Genomic DNA, 13,299 nt, shown 5'->3' with positions numbered 1-13,299 from the left:
TTGTTGCGCATTTAACCACCTCCTTGCATTTAACAACAGCTTTATGGCTACTCATTTGGATTTCGGGTGCAAGGGAGTCATCAATTTTACAAACTTCATCGAGCTCGCTTTCGAAATCTATTTTCTGTCTTTTTGCTCCTGTTACGTTGTTGTTCGTCACAGCTGCTTTCTTTCGCCGGATGATCGTTTTAAAGCGATCCTCGCACTGTTTCGGGCTTTTCCCTTCAATTTCTGTTGAAATATTTACCCACATATCCTTTTTATTCTTGAGTGTTTTCAGTGAGCCAATATCAGGTAAGTATTGGGCGTACCATCGAGGAGGAGACGTGTTTCACCTTCTGACCACACTGCAAAGAGGAAAATCCAGTGGAACTTTGAAATTGTAGTTTAAATTTATTATTCATACTTACGCTGTAAAGTTTTGAATGATGAGCTAACATTTTGTGTGTCCATTTCCATAAAATGCATAAAATTTTCATCCGTAATTTTTTTTTCAACAATTGTGAAAATTTGGTTTTTTATTACTATTTCTTGACAGCGCGCTTTAGAGAATCAGCTGATACACGGGGTAGCCGTTTATGTTCTTTTTGTGCATGATAAAAGTTTCCACTTATTAGCGATAGAAGCAACTCTATTAAGGTTTTACCATTTATTTAGGCAAGTATTGATTTCAGAAAAGAAAACGCTATAAGTTTTTAATTAAAGGAGCGTTCTAATCATTTGGCGCTAAGTTATTCATTGAGAAATAAAAATAATTGCTTCATACATTTTCAGTAGCAGACAAGTAAGAGGGTCTAAGTTTGGGTGTAGTACTCTGCTGAGGGCTTCCATCGTATAGTTATTTAGGTTCTTTTTTTTGACACTAAATATTATCGAAAATGTCACGTAGTAGTGAAAACTCCCTTGAAGCGCTTCTCGGTGCACATTTTCCATCAGGAGGTGATGCAGAGCAGCAAGCAGACAGGACTTACACTTCGATCACGGAGTGGGTAGTGGCGGACTTGGTGACTGATACCAAGATCGGATAGGCGGTGAAGACTTTCTCTATGTACAAATCGCCAGGCACAGATGGCATATTCCCGACCATGCTACAAATCTGGAGTAGGGAGTGTAGTAAGACGAATCATGTACCCAACTCTTGCAGACCTGCACCCGTCCTTTTCTATCAAAGGCGGGGAAGATCAGTCAAATGTATCCCAAATACCACAGACCCAAGTGCTTCACATCATTTCTGCTCAAAACTTTTGCGAGGCTCAAAGATGTGAACTTAAAACCCAACTTGAATGAAGAACTGTTTTTCAAAACACAGCATGCGTACAACAAAAGTAAGTCTGTAGACACTGCACGGCATAATGTGGTTATAAAAATATAAGGAGTACGCTTAAAGAGTATTCTAAGGCATTGAATTGTCTCTAAATAGGCGATCATGGACGGTCTTAAGTATATTCAATAACATCCAGCCCTAACCGGATGGATGGTCTGCATGCTTGGTTGCAGGGAAATTATATCGCAATCAGTGGAGGGGGGCGCGCCACAGGGTGGGTGTATAACTTAATCCCGACTTACAAAATCCCGAAACATTAAATCCCGAAACACATAATCCCTACGCGACCAAATCCCGACATCTCATAATCCCGACACGACCAAATCCCGACAACTCATAGTCCCGACACGACAAAATCCCGACAAAAAAATCCCGACAACATGTAAATTGGGGACTTTAACATTTTTTATATATTTTGTCTGTATTTTTGAATAAGCTGGATTCAGTTTTCACTCAGTGATAAAACGATGCCATAAAAAATACACATCTTCGGTATTATTCTATTATTTTAGGTACCCTTTTTGTGTAGGCTACCTTCGGCCACGACTCATAAAAATAATCCTTAGCCGATCCAATCCGGCTACGCGATCCGCAGTATATCTGCGCAGAACACTTTACTGCGTAGGGTGCCTTCGGCCGCGCTTCATAAAAATAACCCTTATCTGATCCAACACCGGCTACGCGATCCACAGTATGTCTGCGCAGAACACTTATCTGCGTAGGCGGCCTCGGTTCATAAAAATAATCCTTAGCCGATCCAACACCGGCTGCGCCTGGCACAGTAATTCTGCATAGGCGGCCTTCGGTCGCGCTCATAAAAGATAACCCTGGGCTACGCTATGCCAAGTCCGGGTGTGTGGTATAACCGTGGATACCGCCACGGTGATGTCCTTCTGCGTAGTACACCCTTCTGCGTAGGCGGCCTTCAGCAGTACTTTAAAAAAATAACCCTTAGCCGATCCAACACCAGCTACGCGATCCACAGTATATTTGCGTAGAACACTTTACTGCGTAGGCGGCCTTCAGCCGCGCTTCATAAAAATAACCCTTAGCCGATCCAACACCGGGTACGCGATCCACAGTATATTTGCATAGAATACCTTACTGCGTAGGCGGCCTTAGGCTGAGCTTCATAAAAATAACCTTTAACCGATCAAACATCGGCTACGCGATCTACAGTATTTCTGCGTAGGCGGCCCTTTTTGATTCCACTGGCGTAATTGCACGTGTTGTTGTTGTTACTAGTGTTACTCTTTACCCCAAATCACTGTATATAACTTTATAATAATTTTAAATATGGTTTTAACATAAATACTTACCAGAAAAATGCGATTACTTCAAAAGTTCTCGAAATGAATTTAGTTTGATATTTGCTACAAGAAAGAAATAATATATAAAATCTGAGCTGCTATTTTGGTAATTGCCGTAATTGAGGTAAATATATATGCCACGACCTGCAAACTAAAACCCATACTCATAACTTATTCAGGATAAATACTTTTACAGAGCAATAATGGACGATAATTTATAATATTCACATAAAATCCAAAAAAGGAGGAATCAAGCTCGGAGTTAATGGTTATATGTACCATGTAGACAAACAACGAGATGGCAGAGTGTATTGGTGTTGTGACAAACGCAAGACTAATTTCTGCATGGGAGGAGCAACTACCTTAATTTATGAGAATGGAGAGCACGCTTTAATTAACTCTAGTTTGGAACACAGCCATGATCCCTTTGCTGCTGATCTTGATGTTGGTAAGGCTGCCAATTCTCTTAAGTCGTCAGATTCGATAGCAAAACCATGTCAAATAATTTCCACCATAACCGCCGAGTGCAAACAACATAGCAGAAAATATTTGCCTTCAGCGCGTGCACAACAACAAAAAATATATATATCGCGACAAAAATTGCAATTAAGGAACCCACAATACATTGAAGAGGTAGAAATACCGCACCATTTAAAATATGTCAACGAAAAATTATTTATTTTGTCAGTGAAAAAATTTGATGACCAGTGCATCATTTTAATGGCTACTTTCGACAACATACGTTTGCTGTCGAAATCCAATATAAGGATTATGGATGGGACTTTTAAAGTTGTGCCATCATTACTAAAGCAATTTTTTACCATTCAAGGACGTATTGGTTCCGATAGCTGCAATGAAATAGTTCCATTAATTTATTGTTTAATGTCGGAGAAGACCGAGCAGTGCTATTTGGAGTTCATAGTTGTCGGGATTTCGTTATGTCGGGATTTTGTTATGTGTGGATTGTGTCTTGTCGGGATTTCTGAAAATTGTCGGGATTTTGAAAGTCAGGATTATGAGGTGCCCCCCGCAGGGTTGCGTATTATCACCTCTGCTGTGGACGCTGGTTATTAAACGGCCGCTAAGGCGGTTTGATGAGCGACCTGTCAAAATGACAAGAACGAATGTTTTTTTTTTTTTGTTTTTTGTTGGGAATGTACCATTAAATGTTCCATCGGCTCCATGTCAAGCTGCATAATGATCACGTCGCAATGGAGTCTATGCGAGGCAACAAAATATGTAAAGAGAGGAACGCCGCAGGGTGGGGTTTCATCACCAATTCTGCGGACGCTGGTTATCAACCAATTGCTTAGAAAGTTCGTCGGAGGACCAGTCAAACTTACGACATATGTAGATGACGTTATATATGGTCCCATTCCTAAGCTTGGAAAGAGATCTTTGGGTCGGAGGGATGGTGCCAGGGCGCAGAAATGGCAGAACATGTTATACACGTGTATACTGATGGTTCCAAATTAATGAAAGGGGCTGGGTATGCTGTTTACTGTATCAATCCAGAAATAAGTAGAACCTACAGTCTGCCAGATTACTGCAGCGTCTTTCAGCGAAAACTATAGCCATGAAGAAAGCAGCAGAAATTCTGGAGTACTTAAGCTGCAGTCGCGTCAGTGTATATAATGATAGTCGGGCGGCAATTAAAGCAATAATCCCACACAGTACTTCATCAAGAAGTATCCTAGAATGCAAAGAAGCTTTGGAAAACTTCGCTCAGGCCGGACCATACATCTATACTGGGTTCTCGGTCATAAAGTGATAAGAGGAAATGAAAAGGCCGGTGAGTTGGCAAAAGAGGGTGCAGCACTCGCTGAATCGACAGTAGACGTCCCAATCTGTTTGACAGAAATGGAAAGTATACAAGAGTTGCATATTATTTGGAAAAAAATTGATAGAAGCAAGGGCTAGAAAATGTCTAAGATCATGTGCAAATCCTGCGATATTTACTCACAAAGTGGCTCATATCTCTCAAAAGAGAAGACTTAAGGCTCACGATGGGCATACTAACTGAACACTGCCCTCTGGCGTCACATGCTTATAGTTAGGCATCGTCAATAACAGCAGATGTATGTGTAAGTTGCAGTACAGGTTGAGCACATTCTGTGTTTGTGTCCTGCGTTTGCCAGGTCAAGGCTCCAGATGTTAGGGGCGGAAGAGTTGCCAGGTATCGAGAGTATTTGCCAACAGAACAGAGTTATTTTATAACATAAGTCCTGAAACTTGATTGGGGTTCTTCCGTTTGGTCGTCAAACAAATTCTGGTAACACTATGGACACATTCAGTGTCTACGTGAGGTCTTATTGACCGGCCAGTTCAACGCTCAAAATATTTTTTCTTATGAAGGTATGTATGGTTTGTCTATAGTTAAGAACGAAAACTTTAAAAATGCCAAATATTTGTGACGTACCAACCGTGGAATGCTCCCTAAAAAGCTCTTTTGAGGCCTCATTAAGGTCTGCAGGAGGAATGTAGATATGTGTATTTTGGTACATGCTAGAGGTTTACGCCGATCACTTTATCGGCGGCGGCGGCGTAGGCTCTATTATATACCGGCGGCGGCGGCGTGGTCGGCGCGCCGGTGTACGCCGGTATTCTTCCTTTAAAAATCTTGATTTTTCTATTTAAAAAAATAGTATTTAGGAAAGGTTTTGTTTTATGTATTTAAGGAAATCAACGTGTTGGCCATTTCGGTATGATCCGGGGTTTTTGCCTCAAGATCTCACAGACCGTTCAAATATTTTCAGGAGTAGCTCCTTGCGGAGGGATTGTCCCTCGTTCACTTACTCCAGAGAGGCTTCGAACCTAACACCGGTCTTCGGAATTGGTACTGCTGCGTCTGCTGAAAAGAAATAGAGGTACATAAAATAGCCACACTTTTGTCTGTATATCTCGTGCAAAGCGTAGTTTCACCTAGGGTTAACTCCTAATAATCGTCGCGAACATAATTTCTTTAAATCATTTGTGGCTCCTTGGGGGTCACGCACAAAGACGACTTACGGTTGCTATTAATGGTCTGTTAATACTCATGACACTCGTGGCACAGGTCGTCTCCAATTTTTTCGGCTGTTTTTAAGAGCTACAATTCCCGATGTGCGAACAGTAGCAATCCCAACCACCAGTCGCTACCACGCCTCCTGACCCTCACACCATATGCCAGCATAGAAGCTATAGGACTACGACTTTGAACTCATACCTTCGTCGACGTCACTTTCCTAGAAACTCTAGGTGTAGCTTCGAAGGCTTTCCAACGGATGCTTTTATCGCGCTATGCTGCCGAGCTACACCAGAGAAACACCTTGAAACGTTAGGGAGTGACTATTCGGCCAAGGATGCCGCCTTCGAAAGCATAAGCAATCTAAGTGGATGTCATTGCGTAATGGGTGAAACTCGTATAATCCTCGGCGCATGTACATAATTAAAATGATACAAGGACCCTGGATAAAATTTTTAAAATATAGACCAAAGTTTGCAGACGTTTGGTTTCACAACATTGATTTCGATAGTCTTCGTTAAATCAAAACGATATTTTAGCATGAAAGTCGACCGATTCTAAGTTGAAAGATGTTTTCTCCTGTTTTCCGGCCTTGTGATATAAGAGCTCATTATGGATGACCGCGTAGCTTCAGTTTTCAGACTAGTTCGACTGTCCACTAGGGTAGTAGCACACACCGTCATAAGTTCGACTGTCTTGGGAAAGCTTTTGCTTCACCACTTTGAGAATTCTTGCGAAGGAGAAAGCCTCACCTGGTAAATATATGAGCTTACGTATTCACATTTGTAAAAGGAGCCGTAACGTGTAGGTGATATTTAAACTGGGTTGATAGGCTATAATCAATGTGATTCACTCCAAGGGACTAGTTTTGGATAGGGCCGCCAACTTTATGTCAAACCGGGAGACTTGGGCGTTGAAGGATGAAGTATGAAAATCAAAATTAACATTTCAGACGCTATTGTATAGTTTCACAAATAAACAACAGATGTTTGAATGTAAGCCCAAATGATTTTTCAAAACCTCATACGTACATATATTCTCAACATAAGTATGAGGTAAGAAACATTTCAAAGAAGTGTTTATGCCCCTAGAACCTACTAAAGGATTTTGCATCAGTGATTTCGCTTATTCTTTCAGCCAATCGCAATGGACATTTTTTTAAAAAATCGGCATCTTTTTTGGGTAATTATAAAACTTTCCTTTTAGTGTTTTGTTTTAATAACATGGTGAATTGGGTGATGCAAAGTCCGTGTTAAGCTGACATCGAAAGCGCCTGTTTTCTTAAATAACTTTGGAACAGTTAGAAATGGTTAAATTTCGCAATTAGTTTCTTATAACTGGTGGTGATGCGCATCCGTTGATACCACTTTCGACCATATCCGACAAATTTTCGAGATGAACAATAAATGGACTAAACAGTCTTAAACGAGTAGAAAATGTAGTAACGCGACGAACGCCGCCCGCCGCCGCGCCGACCGATATTTTTGACATTCGGCGACGGCGTGCGAAAAACGACCCTAATCGGCGGCGGCGTTTATCGGCGGCGTATATCTCTAGTACATGCATCACTTGTATGTGTGTATGTAGATGTTGCATTGCGCGAGTCATTCAAATGACCCACTAAATACAACAAAAAAAAAAAAAACCAAAACTGATGCTAAATAGTGCGAATGCTCAATTTTGTTATTGCAAGAATTATATTGTAGCAGTGTGAATAACTGATAATCATTCTCTTACATTTCTTTCTCTTGTATTTCTTTGAATGGTAGCAGATATTTTGAACTATTTTCGAGACGATAGAAAAATGCAAGTCCTTTACTTGAAACAGTCGATAATAATAAAACTGAATTTATATACATAAATACGCTCAAGCATGTTCTCTTTGCGTGGCCGTCAGCGTCTGTACCAGGGATGCACCTTAACGTTAAGCTAATCGTTTATCAAAAAATTTCCACCGTTTCCGTTGAAACACTTCGAAATATTATCGATAAAGAAATTATCAAGATAAATTGTATCTCGTTTTTAACCGAAACGAAAAGCTTTCGTTAACGTTAAAAACGTTAACGAAAACGTGATACTTTATGTTTGAATTGTGCTGGCAATGCTATAGCCATGGTGAAGCCGTAAGGTGGCAACAACGAGCGCACATACACACACAAACTCTATGTAATTTGTTTGTGTAATTCGTTGGTGGTAATGTCAAAAATACTCTGAGAAATGTTCGTACTGTCAAAATTCATGAGAAAAGTTGCAATCAGCTTGGCTAATGCTTTCACCTTTAATGACTCCGCCATCAATCAGCTTTGCCAGCATAGTTTGAAATTAATAATCAACATAAACGATTTGATTTCGTTTTGATATGGCAGAAAACGAAACGAAATCATTTCGTTAATTTGACGATCTTAACGTCAATAAACGAAACGAAATGACTTCGTTTCGTTTATTAACGTTGATTATCGTAACGAAATGATATCGTTTCGTTGGTTAAGCATGCCTGGTCTGTACATACTTGTTGCCGCTCCAATTGTGATGTTTATTGCATCTGGCTTACTCTGGTGTCCTTGTCAAATAGCAATTTCATTCAACTTTACTGACATTGCGGCTAAGTGGTTAGTGAAATGCGAACGAACGTGCCGAATAGCAAAAATCTTATACAGCCGTAAAACTTACATAAATACGCACAACATATTTAAAGAAACGTCTGTACCTGAATGAGTTATAAATAAATGATAGAGCACATGGGCGTATAAAGATAGGACCTCGAGCAACCCATCATGAATGAAATGACTCTCTAATTTTTACAGACAATCTGAGGGTTTTGGATTTACGAACTGTAATGTCATACACAGGCCGACAAATTTAGGACCCAGAAATGGTACTTAGGTACTCTGAAATTGAATCTGATATCAGAATTAAATAATTTGTTCTGGTTTACGAGATATTTGTACCTGAAATCGCAAAAACATGTTTCTCTTATATATTCCCTACGCTTCTTCGTCACGAAAACTCCGTTTTATCACAAAAAAGCATATGAAGTTTGAAAGTGGTACTATTCTCCTTGAAATTCTAGTTTTAGTTTTTGTGAGATCTCCTTTGCGATTTGATATATTGTTTTTCCACAAATTCAGAATCTACTTTTATGAACGTTAGTCACTTTGGTTGAGGAGGGCTGTCCCATAGAGAAAGCAACTATAGTGGTATGGGACAGTACAGTCTTAGATATAAATGTACCTATTTTTGTTGAGCGCAGACTGTCTTAACCTTCATGCAACCGTGATATAAAACATACGAAGACTGCCGGGGGTCTACAATTATTTCTAAATTTTACTTTTCTTCTTTGTAATAGCGCATAAAGTCCGAATTTAACTCGAATTAACGTACAGGAAGAGCTGATTGTTACTCGTTAGAAGTACCAGAAGTCGCAGAAAGGGTTCGATCTAGCGCCATATCGATAGTTATAAGTGTTTTTTTCAATCTGTTGTGTGAAGCTTCCTCCTCCTCATACTGGTTATTGGGCCGAGGGTTCTCTAAGAAAAATTTTGATCTTGCTTCGTTGCACTTGAACCGTGTTGTGACACACTCTTCAGATCTGTTGGTTCGACCACTGCTTCCAAGCGATTGACAATTCTTAATGTTGCACGGTATTGTGGGAGGTCTCTCCGAATGATCCGTATTGCCATCTACTCTTATTGGACTAAACTGCCGTTTCATCACGAACCTCGTTGAATGTCCGCTAATTTACTCTCTGAGTCAGATGCATCGTTTGTAGCGCTTTTGTCTTCTCCCGCTTGCGACTCTATTATCTCTCCCTACTCCTTATTATCGGCACAAGATATCAGGAAGTTTGCATTGCAATACATCCAGGTAAACCCCGTGGCGAATCCTCTTTCTTTAGCAGTTGATGCTATGGCGACCCCAAGTTCCTCATGGAACTAGGGGGTTGGGCCGGGAGGGGCTTGAAGGTTTAATGTGGACCATAAATACCGATAATACTCCGCAAAACCTTCGGGGAGTGTCTTTATAGCTACAACAAAAACAATAGCCGAAATCCCGCCGAGGCAGAACGGCTTAGATGGAATGCCCTAAAACTCTCAAACACATAGTCGGGAGCTAGGAAATGCGACAGCCCATCACACCATCGACAAAGTGGTCACCTTGGAGAAGACCTTGAGCATAACTTTATTCAATAAATCGACTTAGAATTTATAATTAGGAAGCTCCTGAAATCCCCAAGGTCCGCTGTTTAGGAAATGTTTATTTTATTTTCCTTTTTCCGAATTCGCTACAAATGTAGGTTAACGGTTACAAGAAGGTTAAGGACATAATACTATGTTTCCACCTCACCCAAACTCCTTGTTTGCCAACACTTTTATACAAAATATATCGTGAAAGAAATGAAAATTTAAATTTTCGCTTTCGGATTAATACCGATATTAGGCGCCTTTCGATACCGCTCCCGATATTTTCAGATTTGTTACTTGAGAAAATCGGATATCGTACAGAAGTCTTGAGCCTCACTAGCGCCCATAGGAAAGGTTCAGAAATGGATATAAACGAGCAGCACTGGTTTATCTGCTGGCGGAAAATCGAGGAATACACCAGCCACGCTTAACCAACGAACCGATATCATTTCGTTACGATAATTAACGTTAATAAACGAAACAAAGTCATTTCGTTTCGTTTATTAACGTTAAGAACGTCAAATTAACGAACTGATTTTGCTTCGTTTTCTGCCATATCAAAACGAGATCAAATCGTTTATGTTGATTATTAATTTCAAACTATGCTGGCAAAGCTGATTGATGGCGCAGTCATTAAAGGTGAAAGCATTAGCCTAGCTGATTGCAACTTTTCTTATGAATTTTGACAGTACGAACATTTCTCAGAGTACTTTTGACATTACCACCAACGAATTACACAAAACAAGTAAGGAAGGTTAAGTTCGGGTGTAACCGAACATTACATACTCAGTTGAGAGCTGTGGAGACAAAGTAAGGGAAAATCACCATGTTGTAAAAATAACCTAGGGTAACCCTGGAATGTGTTTGTATGACATGTGTATTAAATGGAAGGTATTAAAGAGTATTTTAAGAGGAAGTGGGCCATAGTTCTATAGATGGACGCCATTTAGGGATATCGCCATAAAGGTGGACCAGGCCTGACTCTAGAATTTGTTTTTACGATATGGGTATCAAATGAAATGTGTTAATGATAATTTTAAAAGGGCGTGGACCTAAGTTCTATAGATGGACGCCTTTTCGAGATATCGCCATAAAGATGGACCAGGGGTGACTATAGAATTTGTTTGTACGATATGAGTATCAAATTAAAGGTGTTAATGAGTATTTTAAGAGGGCGTTGGCCTTAGTTCTATATGTGGACGCCTTTTCGAGATATTGCCATAAAGGTGGACCAGGGGTGACTCTAGAATTTGTTTGTACTATATGGGTATCAAATGAAAGGTGTTAATGAGTATTTTAAAAGGGCGTGGGCCTTAGTTCTATACGTGGACGCCTTTTCAAGATATCGCCATAAAGGTGGACCAGGGGTGACTCTAGAATTTGTTGTACGATATGGGTATCAAATGAAAGGTGTTAATGAGTATTTTAAAAGGGAGTGGGCCTTAGTTCTATAGGTGGACGCCTTTTCAAGATATCGCCATAAAGGTGGACCAGGGGTGACTCTAGAATTTGTTTGTACTATATGGGTATCAAATGAAAGGTGTTAATGAGTATTTTAAAAGGACGTGGGCCTTAGTTCTATAGGTGGACGCCTTTTCGAGATATCGCCATAAAGATGGACCAGGGTGACTATAGAATTTGTTTGTACGATATGAGTATCAAATTAAAGGTGTTAATGAGTATTTTAAGAGGGCGTTGGCCTTAGTTCTATATGTGGACGCCTTTTCGAGATATCGCCATAAAGGTGGACCAGGGGTGACTCTCGAATTTGTTTGTACTATATGGGTATCAAATGAAAGGTGTTAATGAGTATTTTAAAAAGGCGTGGGCCTTAGTTCTATAGGTGGACGCCTTTTCGAGATATCGCCACAAAGGTGGACCAGGGGTGACTCTAGAATTTGTTTGTACAATATCGGTATCAAATGAAAGGTGTTAATGAGTATTTTAAAAGGGCGTGGGCCTTAGTTCTATAGGTGGACGCCTTTTCGAGATATCGCCATAAAGGTGGACCAGGGGTGACTCTAGAATTTGTTTATACAATATCGGTATCAAATGAAAGGTGTTAATGAGTATTTTAAAAGGGCGTGGGCCTTAGTTCTATAGGTGGACGCCTTTTCAAGATATCGCCATAAAGGTGGACCAGGGGTGACTCTAGAATATGTTTGTACGATATGGGTATCAAATGAAAGGTGTTAATGAGTATTTTAAAAGGGAGTGGGCCTTTGTTCTATAGGTGGATGCCTTTTCGAGATATCGCCATAAAAGTGGGCCAGGGGTGACTCTAGAATGCGTTTGTACAATATGGGTATCAAATTAAAGGTGTTAATGAGTATTTTAAAAGGGAGTGGGCCTTAGCTCTATGGGTGGACGCCTTTTCGGGATATAACCATAAACGTGGACCAGGGGAGACTCTAGAATGCGTTTGTACAATATGGGTATCAAATGAAAGGTGTTAATGAGTATTTTAAAAGGGCGTAGGCCTTAGTTCTATAGGTGGAAGCCTTTTCGAGATATCGCCATAAAGGTGGACCAGGGGTGACCCTAGAATTTGTTTGTACAATATGGGTATCAAATGAAATTTGTTAATGAGTATTTTAAAAGGGGTGGGCCTTAGTTCTATAGGTGGACGCCTTTTCGAGATATCGCCATAAAGATGGACCAGGGGTGACTATAGAATTTGTTTGTACGATATGAGTATCAAATTAAAGGTGTTAATGAGTATTTTAAGAGGGCGTTGGCCTTAGTTCTATATGTGGACGCCTTTTCGAGATATCGCCATAAAGGTGGACCAGGGGTGACTCTAGAATTTGTTTGTACTATATGGGTATCAAATGAAAGGTGTTAATGAGTATTTTAAAAAGGCGTGGGCCTTAGTTCTATAGGTGGAAGCCTTTTCGAGATATCGCCATAAAGGTGGACCAGGGGTGACTCTAGAATTTGTTTGTACAATACGGGTATCAAATGAAATTTGTTAATGAGTATTTTAAAAGGGCGTGGGCCTTAGTTCTATAGGTGGACGCCTTTTCAAGATATCGCCATAAAGGTGGACCAGGGGTGACTCTAGAATTTGTTTGTACGATATGGGTATCAAATGAAAGGTGTTAATGAGTATTTTAAAAGGGAGTGGGCCTTTGTTCTATAGGTGGATGCCTTTTCGAGATATCGCCATAAAGGTGGGCCAGGGGTGACTCTAGAATGCGGTTGTACAATATGGGTATCAAATTAAAGGTGTTAATGAATATTTTAAAAGGGAGTGGGCCTTAGTTCTATGGGTGGACGCCTTTTCGGGATATAGCCATAAACGTGGACCAGAGGAGACTCTAGAATGCGTTTGTACAATATGGGTATCAAATGAAAGGTGTTAATGAGTATTTTAAAAGGGCGTAGGCCTTAGTTCTATAGGTGGAAGCCTTTTCGAGATATCGCCATAAAGGTGGACCAGGGGTGACTCTAGAATTTGTTTGTACAATATGGGTATCA

The 13,299-nt window shown here is 40.2% G+C and overlaps 1 protein-coding gene across 8 annotated transcripts in view; it reads right to left on the bottom strand.

Moving 5' to 3' along the window:
• Positions 1-13,299, bottom strand: part of dpr18 (defective proboscis extension response 18) — a 217,743-nt gene that overhangs the window by 113,924 nt on the left and 90,520 nt on the right. Inside the window, exon 3 of one of the 8 annotated variants that reach the window (XM_067781935.1) lies at positions 2,644-2,697. The exons of the other annotated variants lie outside the window; for them this stretch is intronic. The gene's annotated coding sequence lies outside the window, so the exon portion shown is untranslated. The remainder of the gene's footprint in view (positions 1-2,643; positions 2,698-13,299) is intronic. 8 annotated transcript variants of the gene reach the window in all.

The sequence above is a fragment of the Eurosta solidaginis genome, chromosome 4 (genome assembly GCF_040869045.1).
Source record: "Eurosta solidaginis isolate ZX-2024a chromosome 4, ASM4086904v1, whole genome shotgun sequence".
In the NCBI taxonomy this organism is placed as follows: domain Eukaryota; kingdom Metazoa; phylum Arthropoda; class Insecta; order Diptera; family Tephritidae; genus Eurosta; species Eurosta solidaginis.
This window is presented reverse-complemented; position numbering and strand designations above follow the sequence as displayed.